The 27,003-nt window shown below is 36.0% G+C and overlaps 1 protein-coding gene across 1 annotated transcript in view; it reads right to left on the bottom strand.

The window, feature by feature from the left end:
• LOC122804301 (prostaglandin reductase 2-like) overlaps window positions 1-27,003 on the bottom strand; it is a 332,343-nt gene that overhangs the window by 164,122 nt on the left and 141,218 nt on the right. The window lies entirely within an intron of this gene.

Here is a 27,003-nt window from a genome sequence, read left to right as displayed (position 1 = left end):
TTCTTTTTTTTTACGTTGCAGTGGCTACATTTCTTAAGGCTAAACAAGGAGAGTCTTCCAAGAAGGCTGAAAATTGAGTAACAACTTAATTCTAGCCCTCCCAGTGTGAAAATAGAAACTTAGCAGAGAAAGCCAGTGGACCTAAATTTCTGCATAAATTTCAAGTAAGTGCACTGCCTGGATGCCAGAACAAAAGAAAAAAAAAAGAGGACCTGAAGGAAAATCAGCTACAAAACATGACAAAGAAAAGAAAAAAAACACTGACTGGGGAAAGTACTGCAGCTGTTCAGCAAAAAGCAGTACAAGCTCCAGACATGACTTCCAATAACCTAGAAAAAAGTATAAGGCAACTGCACACAGACCCGATTAAAATAAGCCAAACATTGATGGAGTATATCAACTCAAACAATAAGTGGTTGGAAAAAATGGGGGAAGCTTTAAATAGATATTCAGATAAGGTGATAAAATTGTAAAACTCAAAAGATCGAAATGAAAAAAAGGCTGGCTGAATATGAGACTGCACAGGAAGAGATTTTCAAAAAATAATAGAATTTAAAAACAGTGCACGTTAAGTAAAACCGAGATTTTCTGCTGTACCAGAGAAACTTGAAGGAACAGACTGTATTAATTTTATGAAAGCACAAATAAGCAACTGGACTGGTATTCCCCATCAGGAATTGTTAATTGAAAGGGAACATTGTGTGCATGCTCCAAACCTGACTATGAAAAGCAACCTAGACCTTTATTAGTAAAGATGCAATCTTACCAGCAGGAGGAATTGATTCTGACAAAACTGTGGCAGAAGGACAAAGTACTAAAAGTGGGAGAAAGCAGAATGTTTATGGAGAATGACTACTCATTGTACACCAGGCAGAAGAGAAGTATTTTTTTTTATTATTGCAGGAATGTCTTGAAGCAGGTGTGAGATTCAAACCTTGGTGGGACAAAATCATTTTTTGATGAGGTACATGCTGAAGAGGAAATACAAAAGTTTTTCCAACAAAAAGTGAGCTGTGAAACAGAAGGAGATTCTGCTTCTTGTCCTTGTAATAAAGACCATGGAGAGACTGTACCAGTGAAACCTTTTCCACTGTCTCAACAGAAAATGCTTGAGAGTAAGAAAAAACACAAGAGCTGACTAGAAGAATCGAGAGTATGTTGGAAATGAAGTAGACAGGATTTGGGAGCTGGAGATGAACAGGAATAAAATCAGTAACTTGGAAACTGACAAATGTGGGATTACAAAGCAATAATTATATTTGTGAAACATAATAGAAAAAGAAAATCTGGAAATATTGGACTTTCTTGGACTTTGTTAAATGTGTTGAAGACTCTACAGCACATGCCCTACTTCATGTCATTAATGTTTGGAGAATAAAAACAGTAACTTGGAAATTGAGAAATGTGGGATTACAAAGTAATTATTTTTCTGAAACATGACAGAACAAGAAAACCTGGAAATATTGGACATTTTTGGTCTTAGTTAAGCATGTAGGGGACTCTAAAGCATATGACCTACTTCATGTCACAAATGTTCTGAAAAATACTGAGGAGAGGGCAGGAGGAGGGAGAAAGTTTTGAATCCTGAGCATGTCTAAATAATCCTACCTTGGTTTATGATTTATTGATCTTTAGTGTTAAAAAGAAGTACGACTGCAAGCGATAGTGAGTGATGAAGCACGATGTAAAGGAATTAAAACTTTTGTTTGTCTTGCAGAACTTGCATGGTCGGAACAACTTTACTGTACATACTTTATTATTTTGTTGTATATTGCTGGTGTACTTTTTTGTCATAAAAGTTGATTTAAGTTCTCTTTGATGTCTGTGGTTACTGATTTTGATTATTCTTTTCTTTGGCAATATTTTATTTGTTTGAAGCTGAATATGGATTCCTTAAATGAGTAGGCAATTAAATGATTTGCTAATGCACAAATATCTTGCACAGTGTAATAAATGTTATGCATATTAACAGCTGATTACACTGGTGTTCTGTGTTCCTCTTGTCAAAAGATGGATGATTTGCTTACCATTGATAGAAGTAAATCTAGACTTAATGATGATGATTGCCCTTGTGCAATTGGCACAGCTTGGAGAACTGTTGTTTCATATATTAATGACTGGACTGATGAAATAAATAATGTTAGGCATAGAACAAATAGAACACATTTAGGAAATGATGCATCTATTGTCTGCATAGGATCATGGGAAGTTACTAGGCTATTGGCCCTGACGCCCTTATAAACCTAGCCAAGAGTTCAGCCCATGTTTAGACAAGTCAGCACCCGATGCCCCTGTCCGGAAGGACACAGGTGGAATCCCAGGGGTTTATTTTTTTGTTTCCCATCCAGTTATCCAGGTTGCGCTTAAAAAGGGGTAAAGAGGGACTCTGTTTGATGTGGACAGGGAGTCTATTCCACAGATGCGGGAGTCTCTGGCACACAAATCTGTCCTGCCAATAAGTCCTGTTGATGTCACAGACCAGGTTGAAGCTGCGCATGTGGGTTACTCAAGTGGAGCTTGACTTATGGATATGTAGCAGTCTCATCAAGGTGGGGTCTGTGATCACCCTGTATGCCAGAGGTCACCTCTGAGGAGTCTGTATGAAACTGAATAGAGGAATAAGGCGTTTAGCCTATCTGTGTATGGTAGATGTTTGAGGGTCTGGATTCTGCTGGTGAGGAACCTCTGTGGTCTCTCCAGCTGCTGCATGTGTTTTGTAAGGTACATGCCAAAAGGGGCATTGTACTCAATGGGCCTTATAAGGGAAGAATACAGGGATGTTATGACCTCCTTTGTCCCTGGATAAGATACCCTTACTTATGAGGTGGGCCATGTAGAAGGCTTTCCATACAATGTAAGCAACATGGTGGTTAAAAGTCAGGTCGCTATCAACCTGGGTGCCCAAATCTCTCATGGTTGATTGCCTGCTTATGACGTTATTAATGTGATAATTTGTGGGGACGTCACTTTCCCCAAAGGGGATAAAGATGCATTTTTGGTATTCAGCTTGAGGCTATGTTTCTGGCACCAATCTTGGAGGATGTCCACATCACTAGGGGGAACTGATGACAGCACCCAGCTTGCAGTCATCTGCAAACTTGGTCAGCCATAGCCCACTGAGTTTGGCCTGCACCTCAGAAAAGTACATCCCAAATAACAGAGGCTCCAAGACTGAACCCTGGAGTACACCACTTGTTATGGGTCTACTGCTTGAGGTGGATTCCCCTGTTTTCACTAGGTGGATTCTATCAGTGAGTCAGTTTGCTACCCATCTGGTAACAAATGGATTGATGTCTAGTTGAGAGTGTTTATCTATTATGCCTGAGTGGGGAATAGTGTTGAAGGCTTTGACCAGGTCAAGGTAGGCAGTGTGCAACGTCTTCCCCTCATCCATGGCTTTGGTGACTGTCTCAAAGAAGTCAACCAAAGATCATTCAGCCCCTGTGAAACAAGAAAATGCCCCTGACAACTTTGGAACTCTGAATGCAAGCATTCAGCAATACTTGCTGAGTACTTGCTGATCCAGTTTGTTTTGAAGGAAACAAAAAAAGAAAAAAAAAGGAAGACATTCATAACAAACAAGGAAGAAAGAGAAACTGATTAATGACTGTAAAGGAAACAAAACATGTAGTAAAAAGGACATTGCTTTGTTATGTAACACACAGGTTACAAGGAATGATGATATTTTCCTGTCAGAAAACCTTCAGTCTACAGAAAAGGCATAATTTTTCCAACAGAAAAGGTAGGAAAAAGAGGCAAGAGGCAGGTAAAAAGGAAGAAATCAAAATTGAACGTGGAAGGATTGAAGAACAGTACTGTAAGAAAAAAGTAGAGAAAGACAGATATTGACTACATTGCTCAAGCTGTGGATTTACAATACCAGTTGGATGAGAATTTAATACACAGTGAAAACAGTGGGATTAATAAGACTAATGGTGATGAAGATCTATCCTTAACAATTGACAAAGCAGATATTACTGTATTAGAAGATGAAGATTCTTCAGAGCTGGCCAGCAAAGATATTCTTGTAAATGGAAATTCGATTATTAGAGGAACTACCACTTATATTTGCAGAGAAGATAATGAACATTGAATAGTGTTATGCTTGCCAGGAGCAAAAATAAAAGATGTGAGACAAGCCTTAATGTAAGAAAGTACAGATCCATTTTTATTCATTTTGGTACAATTGATTTCATCCACAAGGATTCTCTGACTGTTAGTAGGGAACTGACAGCTCCTATAGAAAGGATAGTCAAGGCACTGTGAATGAAAAGCTTTTTGGGTAAATACCTACATAGAAAAAAATTTCCTGTTTAAAAAAAATGGAAATGTTTAGAGCATCCAAGCCTAGTTTGGGGCACACGTGTTCAGACAGGATGGGGTGCATTTGTCAAGATCAGGGTAGAGAATGCTCGCAGCAGATATTTTGCAATATTTGACAAACAGTAGGCAGGATTTTTGCCAGGTTGAAAATTTAACAGTTCACAGATAGCAACATTTGAAGCATCTCTGATGGTCGTTAATGCTAGAAGCATTAATAATATTTTTTTTTATTGGAAAATTTGCTATGTTCCAACAAGATTGATGTTGTTATTGTTTGTGAAACATGGTTAAAGAACAATGACTGGAAACCAGTTCTGTTAAGGTATAAATGTTTTTATTTTAACAGGCATTCTAACAAACAACAGGTGGAGGTGTTATGATAGGGATTAAAGATAGTTATGAGGCCTGTGACTGATAACACCAATAGTATAGACTGTTTAACTGTGATAATAAAGACAACCCTGGAACATATAACAATTGTTGGAGTGTACAGACCACCAAAGTCGGCATTTCTTTCATGAAACACATGAGGGAAGAATAATATTAGCTGAGGACTTAAATTTACCAGAAACAGACTGGAAAAATATTGATTAAACAATGCTAGTAAGGAAATTATTCGCAACATATATTCAGGAGCAACAATTGCTTCAGATCGTAAAAAAACTACCAGGAAACGGAACATACTAGACATTGTGTGTGTTCCCAAAGAAATTACTGTTACTTCAAGTCAAGCATTACCACCGTAGATGTGCAGTGATCAAGGGGTTATAAAGGTTAATTTGCTGCTAGATAATTCTGCCAAACTGAAGTCTAAACCAATGCACAGAAAGTTCATTACAGATTATATGGAAGCAAAACAGTCACTATGCAAAACTAACTGGAGTGAGGTGTTCAGTGGAAAAACTGCAGATAGAATGTGGAAAGATTTGAAAGAGAAATTGTTTGAGTGCAAAAAATTTAAAAAAATGTTTAAAATCAGGATCTAGGCATACAACATTAGGGGGGATACATTTCCATAAGAATAAGATATCTGATTAAGGTAAGAAACAAAAAATATAGGAAATGGTAGAGAGGCTGAACTACAACTTTGAAAACTGAAATAAACTAGCTGGACAAACAGATTAAGCATAGTGTGAGACAGGATCAAGAAAAAGTTGAAGAAAATTTATATAAAGATATTGAGCATAATAGGAAACCTTTTTATAAATACATAAGATGTGGAAGGAGTAAAGACACACAAATTGATAAACTGTGTGCAGATTTTAAAATGTATTCTCAGACACAACAGATTATATATATCTTTACCAAATCTTATACAAAACAGTTTGGCTCCGCAAAAGGGGTGATGAGTGGTCCTAGTGACATCCGGGTAACCACGGATACTGAAATCAAATTAGATTATATTGAAAAAAACTGCACGAATTGGATCCAGTCAAAGCACATGGAGGAGACGGAATTAGTAACAATGACCTAAGAACAAAAACTTACTGTACCATTATATGTACAATTTCAACAATTGACTTAAGTATTGATGTCATTGAAAGGGGATCCAATGCCTGTCAGCCTGGGATGACATGCTCGACAAGCCACGATGCTTCGCTAGGGACGGCTTGCACCTGTCACCCCTGGGTTTTTGGATATTGGCAAAGGCTCTTGTTACCCCCATAGTGCCTTTTTTAGGCAAGGCTCAAAAGACAAACCCACCTCCATAGGTATCACAAGGGATAAGAAACTAAGAGTAATAACCAAACAAGCAAGCAGTATTCACGATGAACGACTCCAAACCATCAGCTTAAGCAGATTAAACAGTTTTATTGCACAAACCACAAAGACACTTATATTCCTTTACCATAAATGCCTTAAACAAACAATCACTTGTGTTTTCGTCATTAAAATGACTTCATCAGATGACCAGCATATCCTAAAACCTTTAATTTATACTACAAACAAATCCTAATCAACCAATAAAATTCAACCATTAATTAAAACTCCATTGTCATGTTATGTTACCCATTTGTTTAAAAGTTGTATAAATAACATTTCTTGCTAAGTATTTTAAATATATTAAATATAAACATAAATATAATAAAACATCATTTGTTAAAATACCATTAAAATTAATACATTTCTGTTTAATAAATTTATATATAAAAAATATATAAATAAATAAATAACTACCTATATTTCATTCACATCTACTCAATGTTAATTAAATAAACAGTGCCCTCTCCTGGCCACTCATTTAATTACATTCATAGTTTTGCAGATCTCAATTTTAATAAAGATATTATGGAAATACTATCATTCAACCCAGGGGGTTTATCAGCCTCTAAAGTGATCTGCCACCAAAGTGGGCATAAATATAATAGTAGAGATAATAATTTTAATGTTAATGATGATGGAACATGTTTTTTTGATGAGGATGGACAGGAATATGACACGGTATTCCCACCCTTAAGGAGGTCTGAGAGACTGAAAAGTAAGCAGGGTCCTCAGCAGCAGAATTTTCCAGAGGGGGGGGGGGGGGAGGGGGAAATTTTATTAAGTCCCCACCCCGTAATACACCAAGACAATGAAATAGTGAGAGAGAGGCATAAATATATGTATAATAATTTTGCTATTTATAATTTTAGTGAATTAATTTTAGAAAAAGAACATTTTGATTTATTTTCTAGGGGCCTTAAATTCATACCCAATAGCAAAGGAGATTTAACAAGTAGTATATTGGATATAAAGAGCTTTTTAAGGAAGGTAAACTTAAATATTATGTTTCCTAACAATAAAACTCAATACAAGACAGAATTGAAACGGAAAAGTATATACAACCCTCCATTACATCCCCAATTAAAAAATGTTGAGAGAATTATAGAATCGGAAGTGAGGAAACAAGCTAATAAGACATGGTACAGACCAAATTTAAGCAAGAAAGAAAGTGATTTATTATATGAAGTAAAAAACAATAATAAAATTAGAGTGATGAAGCCTGATAAAGGGGGTGGGTTAGTCATTATGGATAGTATTCTATATGAAGGTAAAATGAATAATATCCTATGGGATGAAACTAGATATTCAATAGTATCTGTGAATGAAATGAATATAGCTTACAATAAAATAGATATTATTTTGCAGGATATGTTAAATTAAGAGCTTATAGATTATAATACCTTTAAATATTTGAAAGTAGATAAACCCAGAACCCCTACGATATTTGGTATACCTAAAATTCATAAAAATGAAGAAGACCCACCTTTTAGACCGATAGTTTCGGCAGAGGGGTCAAAAACATATCCCCTAGCCAAATTTATAGATAAGAAATAAAAAAATGTATGGATGAAAAGGAAATGTATTCTAAAAGATTCTTGGGACTTATTGAAGGAACTACCGGATAGTCCTGGTAATGAACAATTAATATTTGCTACAATAGATATTATAGATTTATTTTCCAGCATCCCATATGAAGAAGGAACAAAAATGTTTGAAGAAATAGTGTATGGAGATGGGGTCTTAACCCAAAATGACAAATTAATAAGTACCTGGCTAATGGAATTGGTCCTAAAGAATAATTTTATTTATTTTAATGGGGAGTTTTATCAACAAATAAAGGGGGTAGCAATGGGTGCGGCCTGCACCCCTACATATGCTAACTTAATCCTTGCTTTTTGGGAAGAAAAATATATACTTAACTCTGAATTTAAAAACTGTTGGAAGATATACAGAAGGTTTCTGGATGACATACTAATTTTCTGGGTAGCTGGAAAGGAAAAATTCAGAGAGTTTATGGAATATATAGGGAACACCACCAACTTCCTGAAATTTACTTATAGTATCTCTGAACATAATGTTAAATACTTGGATTTAGAAGTTTATAAAGATGGACATGAATTAAGAACTAAAATATTTAGAAAAGCTACTGTTTGTAATTCTTATTTACACTTTGAGAGTGCCCATCCGTTTCACTGCAAGAGAAACATAGTGAAGGGACAGTTTGTCCGAGGAAGTCGAATGACTAGTTCAGACACAGACTATAAAACAGAGTGTGAACTATTAGAAAGAATGTTTTTAGAGAGAAATTATCCTTTAGCATTCATTTCACAAATAAGACAGGAAGTGGAAAAAGGGAGACAGGACAAATTTTGCCCGATATACAATAAGAAAAATATTAATAATGGAATGGAGAATAGTAATAAAAAAAGGTGAAGGGGAAGAATTTCAGCAAACTTTGGTACTAGAATATAATGGATTGAATAATGTAGTTAGAAACATATTTTTAAAAGAATGGGAAAGATTTTTGGCTTTAACTGATATAGAAAATTTGATCAATATACCCAAGAAAGTAACTTTTAAAAATTCACAAAATATAAGATCTATAATAGAGAATACTAATAGGTATAAGATAGATAGAAAGAAAAATAAAATAGGTACATACAAATGTGGGCATTGTACCCAATGTATGTACATTATAAATACCGATAGAATACATTTAGAAAGTAGAGGAAGATATGTAAATACTAGGGAATATTACAATTGTGAATCTAAGGGCATAATATATTTGGCTATTTGTGAAAAATGTGGATCCTTCTACATAGGAAAGACTGAACGGAAATTAAAAAGAAGGATTTATGAACATGTCTATGAGATTTCAGTAGGAAAAGAAAGTAATGCCTTATTTAAGCATACCAAAGTTTGTTCTAACTATAAATACAAGTTTTTAGTTTTGGAACAGGTAAAATGTGATATTAGAGGGGGGGTTATGGGAAGAAAAAATTTAATTTTGAGAACTTTGGTGGTAGATCACTTTAGAAGCTGATAAACCCCCCGGGTTGAATGATTGTATTTCCATAATATCTTTATTAAAACTGAGATCTGCAAAACTATGAATGTAATTAAATGAGTGGCCAGGAGAGGGCATTGTTTATTTAATTAACATTGAGTAGATGTGAATGAAATATAGGTAGTTATTTATTTATTTATATATTTTTTATATATAAATTTATTAAACAGAAATGTATGAATTTTAATGGTATTTTAACAAATGATGTTTTATTATATTTATGTTTATATTTAATATATTTAAAATACTTAGCAAGAAATGTTATTTATACAACTTTTAAACAAATGGGCAACATAACATGACAATGGAGTTTTAATTAATGGTTGAATTTTATTGGTTGATTAGGATTTGTTTGTAGTATAAATTAAAGGTTTTAGGATATGCTGGTCATCTGATGAAGTCATTTTAATGACGAAAACGCAAGTGATTGTTTGTTTAAGGCGTTTATGGTAAAGGAATATAAGTGTCTTTGTGATTCGTGCAATAAAACTGTTTAATCTGATTAAGCTGATGGTTTGGAGTCGTTCGTCGTGAATACTGCTTGCTTGTTTGGTTAAAAGTCTTTTTGGGCAGTATTATCCATTTATTCATTATTTTTTAAACTAAGAGTAATGCTACTCAACGCCAGAAGTCTAAACTCAAGATGCATGCACTCGAAACTCTCCTTAGCATGGAGAACATCGATATCTGTGCAGTAACAGAAACCTGGTTCAAGGCTCCCAAGAGCACCCCAGCACTACCAGATTATACCTCATACCATTCTTTTCATCCCCAAAACTTGGACCGAACCACAAAAGGAGGGGGAGTATCAATATTCGTCAAAGATACCCACACCTCCAGGTTGGTGGCACAGCACAAAGCATCAGAGGCTATCCATGTGCAACTAACAGTGGGTAAAACTGCCTTCCAGTTTATAGCCTGCTACAGACCACCCTCCCAAACCCAGGAACCCCACTCAGCCTTCCTGAGAACACTGGAAAATATGAAGGTATCTCCAAACACCATTATATTGGGCGACTTCAACTATCCAAACATAGACTGGGAGCATTACTCTAGCTCCAACACCCTAGCCCAAAGGTTCCTAGAATTTATAAACTCAAATGCTATGGAACAACTTGTTACAACTCTCACAAGGGGGAAAAACATACTGGACCTGATCATCACCAACATGGGGACTCTATGCTCCAGACCAGAAGTGTATCCCTTACTGGTAAGATCAGACCATAAACTAATCTCACTGGATATTCACATCCCGACCCCACCCCCTGCCCAGAAAACCACAGTGAAAAACTTCTCTAAAGCAAATTTCACACTCCTCAAAACCGAGGTGGAATCCTTCAAAGCCCCCGGGCCTGTGGAAAATACGGCCCAGACCGCAGAATCCTTTATAAACGCATTCTATGAACACCTTCAGGAATGCATTGATCATGCAATCCCAAATAAAACCAAGACCCAATCCTCCAAAGGCAGACGTCCTGTCTGGTGGACCCCAGCCATAAACAAACTATACAATAGAAGGAGGAAGCTACTACATGATAGAGCAAAATCCCAAAAAGGAAAGGCATCTCTGATCAGTATTAGCAAAAAACTACGGGCACTCATAAAATCGTGTAAGGCCAGCTTCGAGAGAAAAATTGCATAGGACACTAAGGATAATCACAAGGCTTTCTTTAGTTATGTTAGGAACCTGGGTGGGAATTCCCAGATATGATCAGAATTAGTCCAAAATGACAAAAAATACACCGAACCCACAGACATTGCCAACATCCTAGCTGACAGGTTCAGCACAAACTTCTCCCCCCCCCCCATCAAAAGGGCAAATATCTATCCCAGCAGAATGCTGCCCCCCTGACATCTCAGATGCTCAGGTAAGAGCTGCCCTCTCCAAAGCAAAAAACACAGCATCAATGGGACCAGACTGTGTCCCGGGCTGCGTCCTACATGAACTCCAAGAAGAGCTAAACCCAAACATAAAACTACTGTTCAATCTCTGCCTTACTACAGGATATGTACCCAAAGAGTGGCGTACAGCAACAGTGGTCCCTCTCCATAAAGGTGGTGCCTCAACAGATCCTGGAAACTATCGCCCCATAAGCCTGACTAGCTTGGTCTGCAAAGCTATGGAAAGGATCATCATGGACCTCATAAATAAAGATATTGGGGACATACACACTGGATCCTACCCAGTTCGGCTTTGTTAAGGGCAGATCCTGCCTCTTAAACCTGGTTGATTTCTTTGAAACAGTCACCAAGGCCATTGACGAGGGGAAGGTGGTCCACACAGCCTACCTGGACCTCGCAAAAGCCTTTGATACAATACCCCACTCGGGCATTATAGATAAGCTCACCAGCTTAAATATAAACCCCTATGTCACTAGATGGGTTGCAAACTGGCTCAAGGACAGAACCCACATGGTTAGAATTGCTGGAACCATGTCAGACTCCAAACCAGTTACAAGTGGCATCCCACAAGGCTCAGTCCTGGGACCTCTCTTGTTCGGTATATATTTCTCGGAGGTACAGGCCAACACGGAAGGACTGTGGCTGACCAAGTTCGCAGATGACTGCAAACTGGGTGCCATAATAGACTCTCCAGCCGACAGAAGCATCCTCCAAAAGGGCCTCATAGAAATAGACAACTGGTGCTAGAGCCATGGCCTCAAGCTAAATGCCAAAAAGTGTATAGTCATCCCCTTTGGCAAAAACAAAGTGCCCACAAATTACCACATAGGTGGTAATCCATTAAGTACAGAAGAAGTAATTAGGGACCTGGGGACCCAAGTTGATAGCAATCTCTCATTTGACAATCACGTGGCCAAAGTGGTTAGAAAAACATTTTATATAGCCCACCTAATCATGAAGGGATTCACATCTAGATCAGAGGAGGTCATCATGCCTCTTTACTCATCCCTCATCAGGCCCATAATTGAGTACAATTCCCCTTTTGGGATGTACCTTACCAGACACCTGCAGCAACTGGAAAGACCCCAAAAGTACCTCACCAAGAGGATCAAAGGGCTCAAACAGATGCCATATGCTGCCCGGTTAAAGAAACTCCAGCTCTACTCAGTGGCATACCGCCTGCTCAGAGGCGATCTGTGCCTGACGTATAAAGCCATGTCCAACCCGGAATTAATGGACATGCCGCACCTCAGAAAATCCAAATCCCATCGAGCTACGCTTGAGAGACTTGAACCTCAGCACTGAAATAAATAGGACATGCTGGAGGGACAGATTCATAACCCAGAGGCTCCCTTCACTCTGGAATAAAATCCCAGTCCAGGTTAGGCAGAGTCCCTCATTGACTCTCTTCAAGAGGAATCTTGATTAGTGGATGGGAGATCGTAGGTTTACCCCGGGTATCACTTCTGTGTCACTGTTAGACAGAGGCACAGTATACTAACCTCGAAAAAGGGCATAGCAAAATTAATTTAAAATGGGTGGCGAAAGCCAAACACACTCTGGCTAGGCTTATAAATGCCCTAGGGCAGATAGCCTAGTGTGAACCTATGAACCTATATCTATTATTCACTAGGTCATATAAACATGGGGAGATTCCTCATAATTGGAGACATGCGCTTATTAAGCCTGTCTTTAAGGGAAAGGGGAGTAGAAAAAACCCAGAGTCATATAGACCCTTAAGTCTACATTCATGTTGTGGAAAAATAATGGAGGAAGTAATATTGGATAAGTTATTGTCAGAACTGGATAGGTTGGGACTTGAAACCATATATCAGCATGCATATGTTGAAAACAGATCTATTACTATCTGGTTTTATAGCAATGTCATGACAGCAATGAATGAAAAATTGTGCTGTGAAATAATTTGTATAGATTTAACTTCAGCATTTGACAGTGTCATACACAAAACACTGATCAATAAATTAGTACAACTAGGTATTGATGTACTCTTGATAAGATGGATAGTTGCATGGCTTACAAATAGGACATGGCAACTATCATATAGCAACTGGACAGGTGAAATCCTTGGTTACAGTCAGGTGTCCTACAAAGCTCTGTCCTAGGCCCTTACTTGTTTAGATTCTATCTTTCATACCTAACTTTTTCATCTGAGGTGTTCTACAGTTTATATGCAGACGACCTGAAACTGGGTAAACTGATTACATGTGTTACAGATAAGGCATGTCTGCAAAATTACTTGACCAAATTGACCATTTGGGCACAGGAGAATAACATATTGATAAATACAACAAAAACTAAGCATATAAGATTTGGGAGATATAAACTGAAATGTGAATATGTGAATATTTAATACAGCACACAGTGACTGGAACTGTAGACTCATTTAAGGACCTAGGTATACGAGTACACTCAGCTATGAGTTTTTCTAATCATATCAACCAATTGGTTAATGATAGTTACAGAACTACAGATTGTATAAGAAGATTTATAAAGTCTATGAAATCAAAAACAATGAAGTCATTGTTTGTTAGTTACATTAGTTAAATTAGGATTACAATAATGCATTATATAAGTACACATTGGATTGCAAAAATTCCAAGTGGTCATTTTTTTGTTTTAGAAAAGATAGTCCCTGACCCTAGATGGGAAACAAGAATAGAAGTGAGGAAGCTTTTTTGGCAGTTGGTGTTGGAGGCCAATAAGTACCCAGGAATTAATGAACATCTATCCATAGCACCAATTTTAAAGACGAGAGCTGCTAAATTATAAATAAATTGTAAGGAAAATATGTTACCAGTGAAAACAACAGGTTAAAGTTTTGTAACATTTACTGGTATAGTTAGGACGTTTATTTTGATATATACCATGTACATTTTATACACACCTTTTATACATGTATACATTTATTGATTTACTATTGTTTGTAATGTATATTTTTTAATATAGATATAAACTTTTTATATATTCATATATTTGATATATATTTGAATTTTATCTGTTGTTGGGGTGTATATGCTGTATTAAGTTTAATGCAATGGATTGGGTTGCATTGGTATACATTTGTCAATGTGAATTTTGGATGCATTGTATTTCACTTTAAGGAATGAAATGGTTTTAAAGTATTGTTTTTATTGGTTGATTAAATAATTGTGTGTGTTATGGGTGGTATAAAAGGAAGATACAGCTTGTTAAATCTGTTTTGCATCTGTGGAAGTATAACAGAAGACGAAAACGCTATTGTGGTGTAATTGCGTTTATGCAATAAAGCTGTTGGTTCTACATTTCGCTGTGGTAAAGAAATTTATTTTCCACCTCCTTTGAGTGCCAGGATTTGTGTTGCTTTTGGTTTACTTGTCTTTTGGGCACTCTTTCCTCCATTTCGTTTTTGGTGTTATTTGTACATATTATGAAGGATTTGGAGGTAGAACACTGCTCTCCACTTAAGGGAGCAGATGAGAATGAAGGAAGTGATAGTGTGAATGCCAGGCTACAGCGAGTGGAGGGGCAGCTTACTCATCTGATTTTATTTGGCACACCGGGAGAAACTGATATGGTTAATTCCTCTATGGGCTCACAGGGCCTGAATCTACGGACAGAACCAGGACTTTCCTTACCTGGAAACCAGGAAGCTCTATTTGGAGCATGCCCCAAAGAGGTGAGAGGGGAGAAGACGTCATCACTCAGGGCCTCAGGATTGGGAGGCAAAAGTAAAGTTTATTCGATGGGAGAAGACGCTATTCCAAACAGGAGGGAATCCAGGGAACAGCGGGAGAGACTGCAATATGGGACTGTGGACTCCGGAAGTGTTTCAAACACCACAGGTGACTGTAATACGGCGGCATTTGGCCGCGGAATTAATATTGACAATATAGATGATAATTTTAATCAAGGGAAATGTTCTTTTAACATTTCTGGTACATGGTTAAACCAATACAAATCATTTAATAATTATAATGGTTTAGTGACTGAAAACGTAAATGATAATGAAATGTATGTGTCCGAACAGGATATATCTTACAATAATAGAATTAAGCAGTTAAATGAAATGAGTATTAAGTATAAAATGCTTGGTATATATAACAATTACTTGAAAGAATGTATTAACCGCTGTATTGTCCCTAGGAGACTTAGAATTTTTAAATATCCAAACAATGTCATTGAAGTCTATCTTTCATGAAGAGCTACTTAACATTTTTGACCACAGTGATTATGAGGTTATGAAGGCCATTATCAGAGAAAATGAAAGGCAAATGTCCAAATTGGAGGTTAATATTGGTAAAATTTACCAACAGGTTACTAGTGACCTTATGTACAACATTGGTGAAGGTAAAAGGAAATACGAGGACATAAAGAAACAAGTGGAGGAAAAATATAGGTTGGTGAATAAAAGAAAATGTGGTAAGTTAGATAGGGACATAGGGGAGTACAAATGTAAAAAAGCCTATCCACCACCTAAAAAATAATATTTTCCATATGGACAGGGGAAGAAGTACAGAGAACAGTATGGGGGGACACATTTTACAGAAACATACACTAATACTGCATGGAGGGATGATTTTGATTCAAAATATCATCAGAGGGAAGGTGGGAACACAGAAAATCTGGTTGACTCTTTAGAATTCCCAGAGTTGAGATCTGAGAGACTGAGACAAAAATCTCCCAGTCAGTATTATCAGAGGGGACCCACCAATGGGAGGGGGTAACAAGGGATTTAAATGGTGGAAATGACAACTTGTTAAAGAATTACATCTCTGTAGTAGGTGCATGTCACACCCTGCATAATATTAATATTTTTAATTATAGTTCCTTGGAAATACGGGTAGACCATTTTGGATTATTTTCCAAGGGGTTTAAATTTATTCCTAGTACCAGGGGTAGGATAGCAGACACCCTAATAAATTTGAAAGTGTTCCTGAGGAAGAATAATTTGGAAATAATATATCAAGGACAGCAAGGAAACAAAGATAATAATCCAAGGAAAGAAGTGAAGAAAACTAGTACATATAACCCCCCGTTACACCCACAACTAAGAAACCTAGAGTTCCAGATGGAAAAAGATCTTAGACAGAGTATGAACCGAAAGCGTGATATAAAGTTAAATTTTACCCATGAAGGAAGTACACTATTAGACAAATTTAAGGATAATAAATATATTAAGGTTATGCAACCTGATAAGGGTGGGGGTATGGTCATTATGGACAGTGTTTTGCATTCCAGTAAAATGTTAAATATGTTGAATGATATTTCTAGATATGTTGGAGTAACCAAAAATGACATTAATATTGCTTATAACAAAATAGATTTTGTATTGAAAGAGATGTTACAGGACCAACTAATTAGTTTGGACATCTTTAATTACTTAAAGATGGAGAAACCTCGAGTACCCATGATCTTTGGAATTCCCAAGGTCCATAAAAATGTGGAGGATCCACCTTTGAGACCCATAGTGGCTGCTAGAGGGGCAAAAACCTATCCTTTAGCAAAATATTTAGATTTAAAAGTAAAGAAAATTTGGACCGCCGCAGGAGGTATTTTAAAGGATTCTTGGGATTTCCTGAGGAATATTAAGAAGGAAATATATAGAGACAACATTATATTTGTTATGCTGGATATACAGGACCTATTCAATGTGATACCCCACCAAAATGGTCTAGAGTGGTTTGAGGAAGGATTACATGCATATGGAAATTTGAAAAAGGATGAGTTTTTGGTATACCTGGAACTTATGGAACTGGTTTTAAAGCACAATTTCTTGATTTTTGAAGGGGAGATTTACAAACAAACACAAGGTGTGGCTATGGGTGCTTGCTGTGCCCCTACCTATGCCAACATAGTACTTATGATATGGAAGAAAAATATGTATTTACTTCCCAATATTGGAACTTTTACAAACGTTACCTAGATGACATTTGTATTTTTTGGACTGGAACAGAAGCCTTATTGATGGAATTTATAGATTACCTTAACCAAACCACTGAATTTTTAAAATTCAAACATCATATTAGTTATAGGGACATGAACTTTTTAGATATTACCTTACAGAAGCTTCCAGAAAAGCAATATTTTAAGTCTATAGTATATAGGAAAGGGACATTTTCCAATTCCTATTTACATTTTTCAAGTTCCCACCCCTTTGCACAAAAGAGGAGTATTGTAAAGGGACAGTTTATACATTGTTCCAGAATGACCTCTTGTGATATAGACTTTGAAATAGAAATTAATAAACTAAAGGCTATGTTTACACAAAGACAATACCCGATTGACCTTATTGAGCAAACAGTGGCTGAGGTAAGGTCAGGTAGGTTAGGTAGGTTTTGTCCTATTCTGGGGTTGAATCTGGAGGATAATCAGGGTGTGAACCATGTTATGGTATCAACACAGTTAGAACACCAAGAACAACAAGGTGGAAAGAATAGGAAGGATATGGAAAACCAACCAGTGGGAAAATTTGTCCTACAATATTGTACAGACACACCAGCTATTAGAGGTATTATTACAGAATACTGGGATAAGTTTAGTGGATACTCTGATTTGGAAGCATTGTTCAAGGCCCCTTTGAAATTAAGTTATAAGAAAGGAAGGAACCTTAAGGATATTTTGGAGCAAGAAAAGGTTACTAGTCAAAGAAAGAAAGGAACTTTCAAGTGTGGTTCTTGCCCACAGTGTCCCTACATTATTAATCAAAATAAAGTGTATAACTGTGGCAAGAGGGAGGATTATTGAAGCTGACACCTATGCTAATTGTAATAGTGAGGGGGTTGTATACCTTGCCCTGTGTAAATTATGTGGGGCATTTTATGTGGGCAAGACCACACATAAACTAAAGAGGAGGGTGTATGAACATATGAATGCTGTAAGGACACAGGATTACAATAATGCATTATATAAGCACACACTGGATTGCAAAAATTCCAAGTGGTCATTTTTTGCTTTAGAAAAGATAGTCCCTGACCCTAGGGGTGTTGCATGGGAAACAAGAATAGAAGTGAGGGAGCTTTTTTGGCAGTTGGTGTTGGAGGCCAATAAGTACCCAGGAATTAATGAACATCTATCCATAACACCAATTTTAAAGACGAGAGCTGCTAAATTATAAATAAATTGTAAGGAAAATATGTTACCAGTGAAAACAACAGGTTAAAGTTTTGTAACATTTATTGGTATAGTTAGGATGTTTATTTTGATATATATACCATGTACATTTTATATACACTTTTTATACATGTATACATTTACTGATTTACTATTTTTTTACGTATATTTTTTAATATACATTTGCATATAAACTTTTTATATATTCTTATATTTGATATATATTTGAATTTTATCTGTTGTTCGGGTGTATATGCTGTATTAAGTTTAATGCAATGGATTGGGTTGCATTGGTATACATTTGCCAATGTGAATTTTGGATGCATTGTATTTCACTTTAAAGAATGAAATTGTTTTAAAGTATTGTTTTTATTGGTTGATTAAATAATTGTATGTGTTATGGGTGGTACAAAAAGGAAGATACAGCTTGTTAAATCTGTTTTGCATCTGAGGAAGTATAACAGAAGACGAAAACGCTATTGTGGTGTAATTGCATTTATGCAATAAAGCTGTTGGTTCCACATTTCGCTGTGGTAAAGAAATTTATTTTCCACCTCCTTTGAGTGCCAGGATTTGTGTTGCTTTTGATATAAATGTATGATTGCATATGTCATATGTGATAATTTAATAAAGACATTTCTTGTTTAAAAAAAGAAAGTTTAAAAAATAAATGTTTAATTGTAGAACCATAATTTTACTTATACACACAGTCACACATTTAATATATATATATATATATATCTGATATCCTTTGTACACTCAATGCACCTGCTAAAGATAGTTATGTCTACGTGTAATTAATTAGAACACAGTAATAACACTTCGGACTTTGCTGTATTAGAACCCATGTTCACCTGTATTGTAGCCCATAACTGACACCTGCTACCACAGTAATAACTAGGCAGCAGCTGCATATTTTCAGATTCATTACTATGTATGTGTGCTGATCACCATACAATGCCGCTTAGCGTGTTTCCGCAGTGGCAAACAACATATGATAGAATGTATCCGTTTTGAAATTGACAAATGCCTCCCTGGTGTCTGTAGGTGTTCTGGGCCTGCAGGTGTTGTTTACCATCGTGCAATGCCACTTAGCATGTTTGAGCGATGGGCAGCAAAAGATGAAACAATGTACCCTTTTTGAAATTGACAAGTGTCTGCCTATTGTCTGCAGGTGTCCTTGACCTGCAGATGTTGTGGGAGTTTGCTGACCTCTGTGCAATGGTGTTGCACAATGGAAAGCAAAAAATGTAACAATGTATTGTTTGCGAAACTGACAATGTCTGCTTGCTGTCTGGATCATTAGACCCTGTTTGCACATAGGGAAGTAATGCGCAAACATGACAGGCAAACCTAAACATATATTATTCTTGTAACAAGTATTTATTAGGTTTCGTCATTAAAATATAAACGTGGGACTTGAGACATGATCTAAATATGTTAAACACTGTGCACATCATTGAGTTTCCCAGGTGTGCTATACACACACTTGATTCACAGCTGTAATTTATGCAGTCTTTATCATAGAAGTAACTTAACAGTACATTTAATGTTTTTATCCATTTCACCCTGTTTGCACTAAGCCATGTGACATGCAGATATTAATATATAAAAAAAAAAAACAGAAGAAAAATATAACATCACAAAACACATTTTAACACACAGTATAGGTTTTTGCTCAACTCTGTATTTGAACTGTCAGACTACTAAACCTACAAAACACAGTAAGGGTGTCTTAGCTATCTTTGCCATAGGAACAGATTTGCAGCAGGAATGAAAATCATTGTGCATATAAGCAAATCCCATTTCTAACACAGTATTATAAAGACATATAACACTTGCACACTGTTAGTTGACTGTACATGTGTTGCTTTCATACTTAATTCAATGAATGATCGCACAACCATTTATAAGTATTGCTTGCAGCAGTGCAGCCCCATCTTCCCTTTATATTGTGTTAATTCATTTCTTATCTGTGCTATCCTCTCACACATGCAGTCTATAGGGTATTTTGTATCATTATCCTTAAACTGTATGACAGTAAAACACAGTTTTCATTAAAGGAGGGAGAGTTTGGCTATTAGTGCACAGAAAGTAAGAAATGTGTGCAGTTCACTTCCATTTCAAAGCTTGCTACAATTACTTCTACACTTTGTAAATGTATCCTGGCTGACATACTCACTGCAGGTAGGAAGGTTGAATTGTTATTGTGCATTTCTTCTCCCTCGAACTAATCATTCACAGATGCAATCCATTAGCAACAAACACTTTGGTAGTGCCTACACTATGATTATACCTGCTACACAAAGCCAAAAGTTTGGGATTCAGCAATTTTAATGAGTTCAAACCTCATTTGCATCTTCACCATGCTCAGAGGCCTGAAACTACAGAATAAAAAGGTAACCATGTAGGTAGGGAACTCGAAGATGAGGAGAGTTGTGTATGTGGAGAACACCAGTGAAGCTTGCTATTAATTTGGATTTATCTGCAGAGAAGCCTTCTGATCTTGCTAAGGTATGATTGTATTTTTCAAAGTACATGCTGGATTTTTTCACATTACTATGAAAATATTTTATATATATGCATTAGAAAATGAAACTTTTAGCTGTACGCACTTATAAGTACACTGTTGGCATAGGCATTTCTGTCAGGCATTTTACTTTCTCAGATAGACAGCCTTATCAATTTTCATTACAAGTGCTATAGTCACAACTAGGTTATCTTATACTCTTCTGTGTTATTTCATTGAAACATAATGTCCTATATTGTCAATGACAAAGAGTTATTAGGGTTCTAAGATGGCCCATAGACACCTCTAGGAGACTGCTGGGCACAGGGCATACCTCTCAACCTGGAAACATAAAAAATCTGGACAAAGGACCATGAAAAGTATGTACAACTAGCCAAAAATCTGGATGTTGATTAACATAAAATGTACATACATAATTATGTAACCCCACCCACCCCAGTGGAATCATAGGATACCAACATTCAAACATAAATTGAAGAACAGACAAAATATTAAACACAAAATATAATCAGAACAATAGTGTTTATTTATATTAATATTTGAGCTTGTATCAAACTTTAAACACGTATAAAACTAAAATGTAATTTTCTTTTATAAAAATAAAATTAATTGCTAGTAACCTATTATTCTAGTTATTCTAACAACATTCTGGGGTCTAACAACATTCTAAGTTTATAAGAACAATATTTTAAATCTGTCCCCATTATTTAAGGCTTTTTCCTGATTTCTTGTGTTAGGAAGTTGAGAGGTATGCTTCAGTTTAACATCTCATCTGAAATGACAGCACCTCCCTTTATGCTATATTGTAGCATCAATACGGGAGAATTAATCCAAGCATGTGGGGTAGAAAAGAACCCACCGCCTTCTAATATTCTAGTACCAAAGGTGAATGTGCTATCAGTTGAGCTTCTGACACCATGAAAACTCACAAAAACATATAGCTTTAAATACCTTAATAATTCCAAGTTAGAGCCACATTTACAAGATAGCACATTTTGAAAATGCAAAATGCACAGCACAGAGAGACATAATCAACTATTTTATGAAATTGGTGGTGACAACTGGGAAGACCTTCTTAAAATGACAATACTGTCAACTGTAGAATTCCAGGATACATGGGACAAGGAGAAGACAGTCAAAAACTGCTGCTGTGGCTGCCTTTTTTCCCCTCTTCAGGGTTTTCCTCAGTTTGTTATAAAACACACATCTTTAGCAATGAAATAATCTGATTTTGCTTTTGTCATTTACAATAAAATCCATATTACACTGGTAAAACAATATGTGCACAGGGTCACAAGCACACATACAGGCAAAATATTTTTCATAAAATTTGAAAAAGAACACTTTTTGTATATTTTATTTATTTATTACATTTGTTAACCAGGTAATGTCCGACTTGGCCAGGGGCCTGTTTTCCATGGAAACTTGGGGAGAAAAGCTCCAACAAAAATTCAAACAGAAAAAACATAAAACCTCAAAGTATTCCAGTTACAGAGTAGAAAAAAATTTACAGCAATATTTGATTACAAATAACAGGAAAGTTAGATAAAAATATACGCAGTCAAATATACAACCTTAGGAAACAGAAACATAATTTTTTTACTTTGTGGGTAAGAGTAAGTACATATACTGAGCAGATCAGTTTAGAGAGTAGATCAAGTACAGAGTAGAAAGTAGATAAAGAAAAAGATATCTTCTTACGTTAATTACCCTGGGGCTGTACATGAACATGTCCAGTGATTACTGAAATATTCTTTTAGTAGCAGTTTGAATTTAAGGCTATGTGGATTAACTATGATATGTTGGGGTAGTAGGTTCCAAGTTTTGGAAACGTTATTAGAGTAGAGAGAATCTCCAAAGTAGTTATGGGATTTAGTTACCTTTAGAGTTAATTTATCTGAAGATCTGAGAGACCTACAATTAGTGTTTGGTTTAACTAGGTCTGTGAGACCTGGGCAGTTGTTGAGTTCTTGGATGATATTGTGGGCACTGGATAGTTCACTGAGAGATAGTAGGCTGGATAGTTTAATCCAGTTGAGTTGAAGGGCGGAAGAGTAATGAGCTCTATGAGGCAGGTTATCAGTCATTACAGTGAAAACAGTAACATTAAACAATCATTTCAGAAATTATCTTGGTTCATGATTTCTGAAGTCCTGCCTTCAACAATAGCCCTCAACCCCTTATCTCAAGAAATCTAGATAAAGCCAAAAATAATGGGGGAGGGGAATAAAGGGCAGAAACTGGGGACAATTTTGAAATATTTCTCTTATAAACTTAGAAAGTTTCCTGAATAAAAGGTTTTGTGTTCATTATAAGGCTGTCTATCTGAGAAAGTAGAACATCTGACAAAAATGCCTATGCCAACAGTGAACTTATAAGTGCATATAGCTAAAAGTTCCATTTTCTAACGCATATATATAAAATATTTTCATAGTAACGTGAAAAAATTTAACATGTGCTTTGAAAAATACAATCTTAGCTTAGCAAGACCAGAAGGCTTCTATGCAGATGAATCCAAATTAATCCAAAAATCCAAAGGGTCCAAGGCTGAAATAACAGATCCAATGCCGACTACACAACAGCCTATAACTATTGTCGATGCTAAAGTTATTTCAGGCTTGGACCCTTTGGATTTTTCCCAGTTATAGAATTCACCTCTTCCATTTGTCCAACAGAGGAAAAGGAAAAACAGTGTCAGCAAATGAGGGAAGAAACATTTCAAACGAATGTCAGAAAAGAACCATTAATAAATGAAAATGGGTCTGCTTTTAACCTTTCAAGGTATGATTTAGATGTGCATCAGTTATCAGTACTTAGTAAATGACTTACTTTTATTCCTGCACATACTCTTGATATATCACAAGTTTTACCGGAGGTTAAGTATTTTATTAGATCTCTGAACCTGAGAATTATGTTTGATGCTAATACTAGACCTGATGATAAAGTCTTTAAAAGGAAAAGTACTTTTGTTCCTGAATCTAATCCCACCATACAAGCTTTTGAAAAATAGCTGTAGAGCATGAAATATATTTATTGTATCAGAAGTGGGATTACTGTAAGGATTCTTTTTACAATTTGAATGCAGATGAATATTGTGCTATAAGGTCTCTGGTGGAAAATGACCAAATTGTTATTAAGCATGTGGACAAGGGGGGTGTAGTTGTGGCATTAGATTCTGATTATTATATGCTTACAATGCTTGAACTGTTGAACTCTACTGATTGCAAGAAAATTACTACACTTCAAAGGAATAACATTGTAAAGGAAGTGAATGTTTTGCATAAGATGTATACAAGGAGATATAAGTTTTGATTTATTTAATTATGTTAATAACACCTCCCCAGTAACACCCATTATTTATGGAATACCTAAATTACATAAATGTAGAGTTAAACCACCATTGAAACTGATTGTTTCTGCAAGGGGGTGTGTCAAGGAACCCATCTCCAAATATTTAGTTTTATATCTAAAGAAACATTTTCAGCATGCACATACCATCATCAAAGATTCATCTGACTTCCTTAAGGATTTATATATTTGAGCTAAGGACACAGATATGACTACATATTATTTAGTTGCTATGTACGTCGATTCCTTATTTATATGCATACCCAATGATATTGGAATTGACTATGTTATAATTGTTTTTAACTCAATTTTCTAATTTTGAAGTTAAAATGATACACAACCTTTGTGATTTGTTACATATTGTATTAGTGGATAACATTTTTTGTTTCAATCACAGATATATCTGCAGGTTACGGGTGTTGCCATGGGCACACCTGTAGCTATTACATATGCAAACATTGTAATGTTCATGTGGAAAGTTGAATATATTTTATCTGTATCTAAAAGCCCTTTTCAAGCAAACATTGGTATTTATCGCAGGTTCACTGATGACCTGTTCCTTATATGGACAGGAACAATTTTGGAATTTGAATTATTTTTTTAAATTCATTGATGGTTGTACTGAATTTTTGCATTTTAAAAGGGATATTTCATCTTGTAGAATGGATTTTTTTGGATATTACTTTGATTAAGACAGGATTATAGAATACTAAGTTATATAATAAGCTAGTTAAAACAAATATGTACTTGCACTGGACAAGTATGCATCCTCCGTTTATATTTACAAATGTGGTGGAAAACCAAATGAAGCATATAGGTAGATTGTATACTGATGATTCACAGATGATTCTGAAGTTAGATTATACAGCAACTGAATTTTCACATAGGGGATACAACAAAAGTAATATTCTTAAAATTAAAAACAGTGTTATCCAGGGCCGACAAACTGTTACAAGACCTATTTACTCTTTAGAGTTTAATAATGAGGAGGCTGCTAAATGAGATGCTCTCTTAAGTAACTTTACAAGATGTATGCTAACTTATAACCAAAACATAATGCTATAAAATGCATTATTAATAAACATTGTACTATTATGTAAGCAATACCTGAAATTAGAAATAAGATAGAAGATAAACTAATTTTTGGCTGCAAAAGATGTCTTAATTTAAAACAGAGGTTATGTTATAAAGAATAACCTAAAAGCAACACTTTTTTTAGAACCAATAGAACAGGAACATATACGTGTAATAAGTGTGTGCACTGTACAAATATTAATACGGAAAAAACTTGTATACATCCTGTTACAAAAAAGACATTTAAAATATATGTATATGAAAAGTGTGATACAAGAAATGTTATTTATTTAGCTACATGTCAAACCTGTCCAGCATATTATGTTGATAAGACCAACAGAAGGTTTAAAGATCGTATCAGCAGGCATTTATCAGAAATTAATAGGAAAATGAATTCTAATACACTTTACAAAATAATTGAAAGTTCTGGAGTTACACGTTTTTTTAAGTTTATAATTTTAAGTTAGATGATTCCTTACGAGGTGGTGACCTATTACAGAATACTGAACTGGAGGAGTTTAAGTGGATATTAAGACTGAAATTACATATTCCACCTGGCTTGAATGAAGCTTTATCTTTAAAACCTTTATTGAGACACTTGCATCAGAGAGTTTTTGAATTGCCATGTGATCACGTTTAAGTATTTAAGCTTGTTTTAGATTTATATTGTATGCCAGAGGAAGCTTTTAAGTGAAATTGTTTTGAGTTGCACAATAAATGTGATTTTATCTGAATTTTCAAACCTTTGTGCTTTAGTGGTTCCCGTGGATTTTATTTTTTTTTATATTTTTATGAAACAGAATAAAGTGACAATGATTTCAGATGCTAAAGACCATACATTTTCCTTGTGAGGAACCTTTGTGGTCTCTCCAATTGCTGCAGGTGCTTGGAAAGGTACATACCAAAAGGGGCATTGTATTCAATTACTGGCCTGATGAGGGAAGAGTACAGGGAGGTTATAACTTCTTTTTTCTGGAGGTAATGCCCTTATGAGATGAGCAATACAGAACGCCCTTCCTACCACTGTGGAGACATGGTGATCAAAGGTAAGGTTGCTGTCCACCTGTATGCCCAGGTCTCTCACCACTGAGTGTGTACTTATGGTGTTGCTATTGATGTGGTAGTTAGCAGGAACATCGCTCTTACCGAAGGGGATGATAATACATTTTTTTTGCATTGAGTTTAAGACCATGACCTTGGCACCAATCAATGTTTGTGTAAGACCCTCCTGTTGGATGCTGACATTGTTTGGAGTTTCTATGACCGCTCCCAGTTTGCATTCATCAGCAAACTTTGTCAGCCACAGACCTTTAGTTTTTGCTTGTACTTCGGAGAAATAGATTTCAAATAGTAGAGGTCCCAGGACTGATCATTGTAGAGCACCACTGGTTACAGATCTGCTGTTGGAGGTGGATTCCCCTATTTTGATACATGGGTTCTATCAATGAGCCATTTCACGACCCATCTAATGATATAAGTGTTGACACCTAGCTGGATGAGTTTGCCAATGACTCCTGAGTGGGGACAATGTCAAAAGCCTTGGCTAAGTCTAGGTACGCTGTATGCACAGATTTCCCCTCATCCAGGGCCTTAGTGACTGTTTTGAAGAAGTCCACCAGATTTAACAGGCATGATCTCCCTTTGACAGATTCAAACTGAGTAGGGTAAGGTGTTTAGATATTACCTATATCTTTGTTGACAAGGTCCATGATGATTTGCTCCATGGCTTTGCAGATAAGGCTAATCAGACTAATAGGTCTATAGTTCCTGGCATCAGTGGAAGCACCACCTTTGGGCAAGGGGATAACGGTGGCCATTTTATATTCAGCTGGGATGAAGCCGGTGCTTAGACTACAACTGAAGAGAGTACCCAAATGGTGTTGCT

The sequence above is a fragment of the Protopterus annectens genome, chromosome 6.part0 (assembly GCF_019279795.1).
Source record: "Protopterus annectens isolate FY-2018-M chromosome 6.part0, PAN1.0, whole genome shotgun sequence".
Classification (NCBI taxonomy): Eukaryota; Metazoa; Chordata; order Ceratodontiformes; family Protopteridae; genus Protopterus; species Protopterus annectens.
This window is presented reverse-complemented; position numbering and strand designations above follow the sequence as displayed.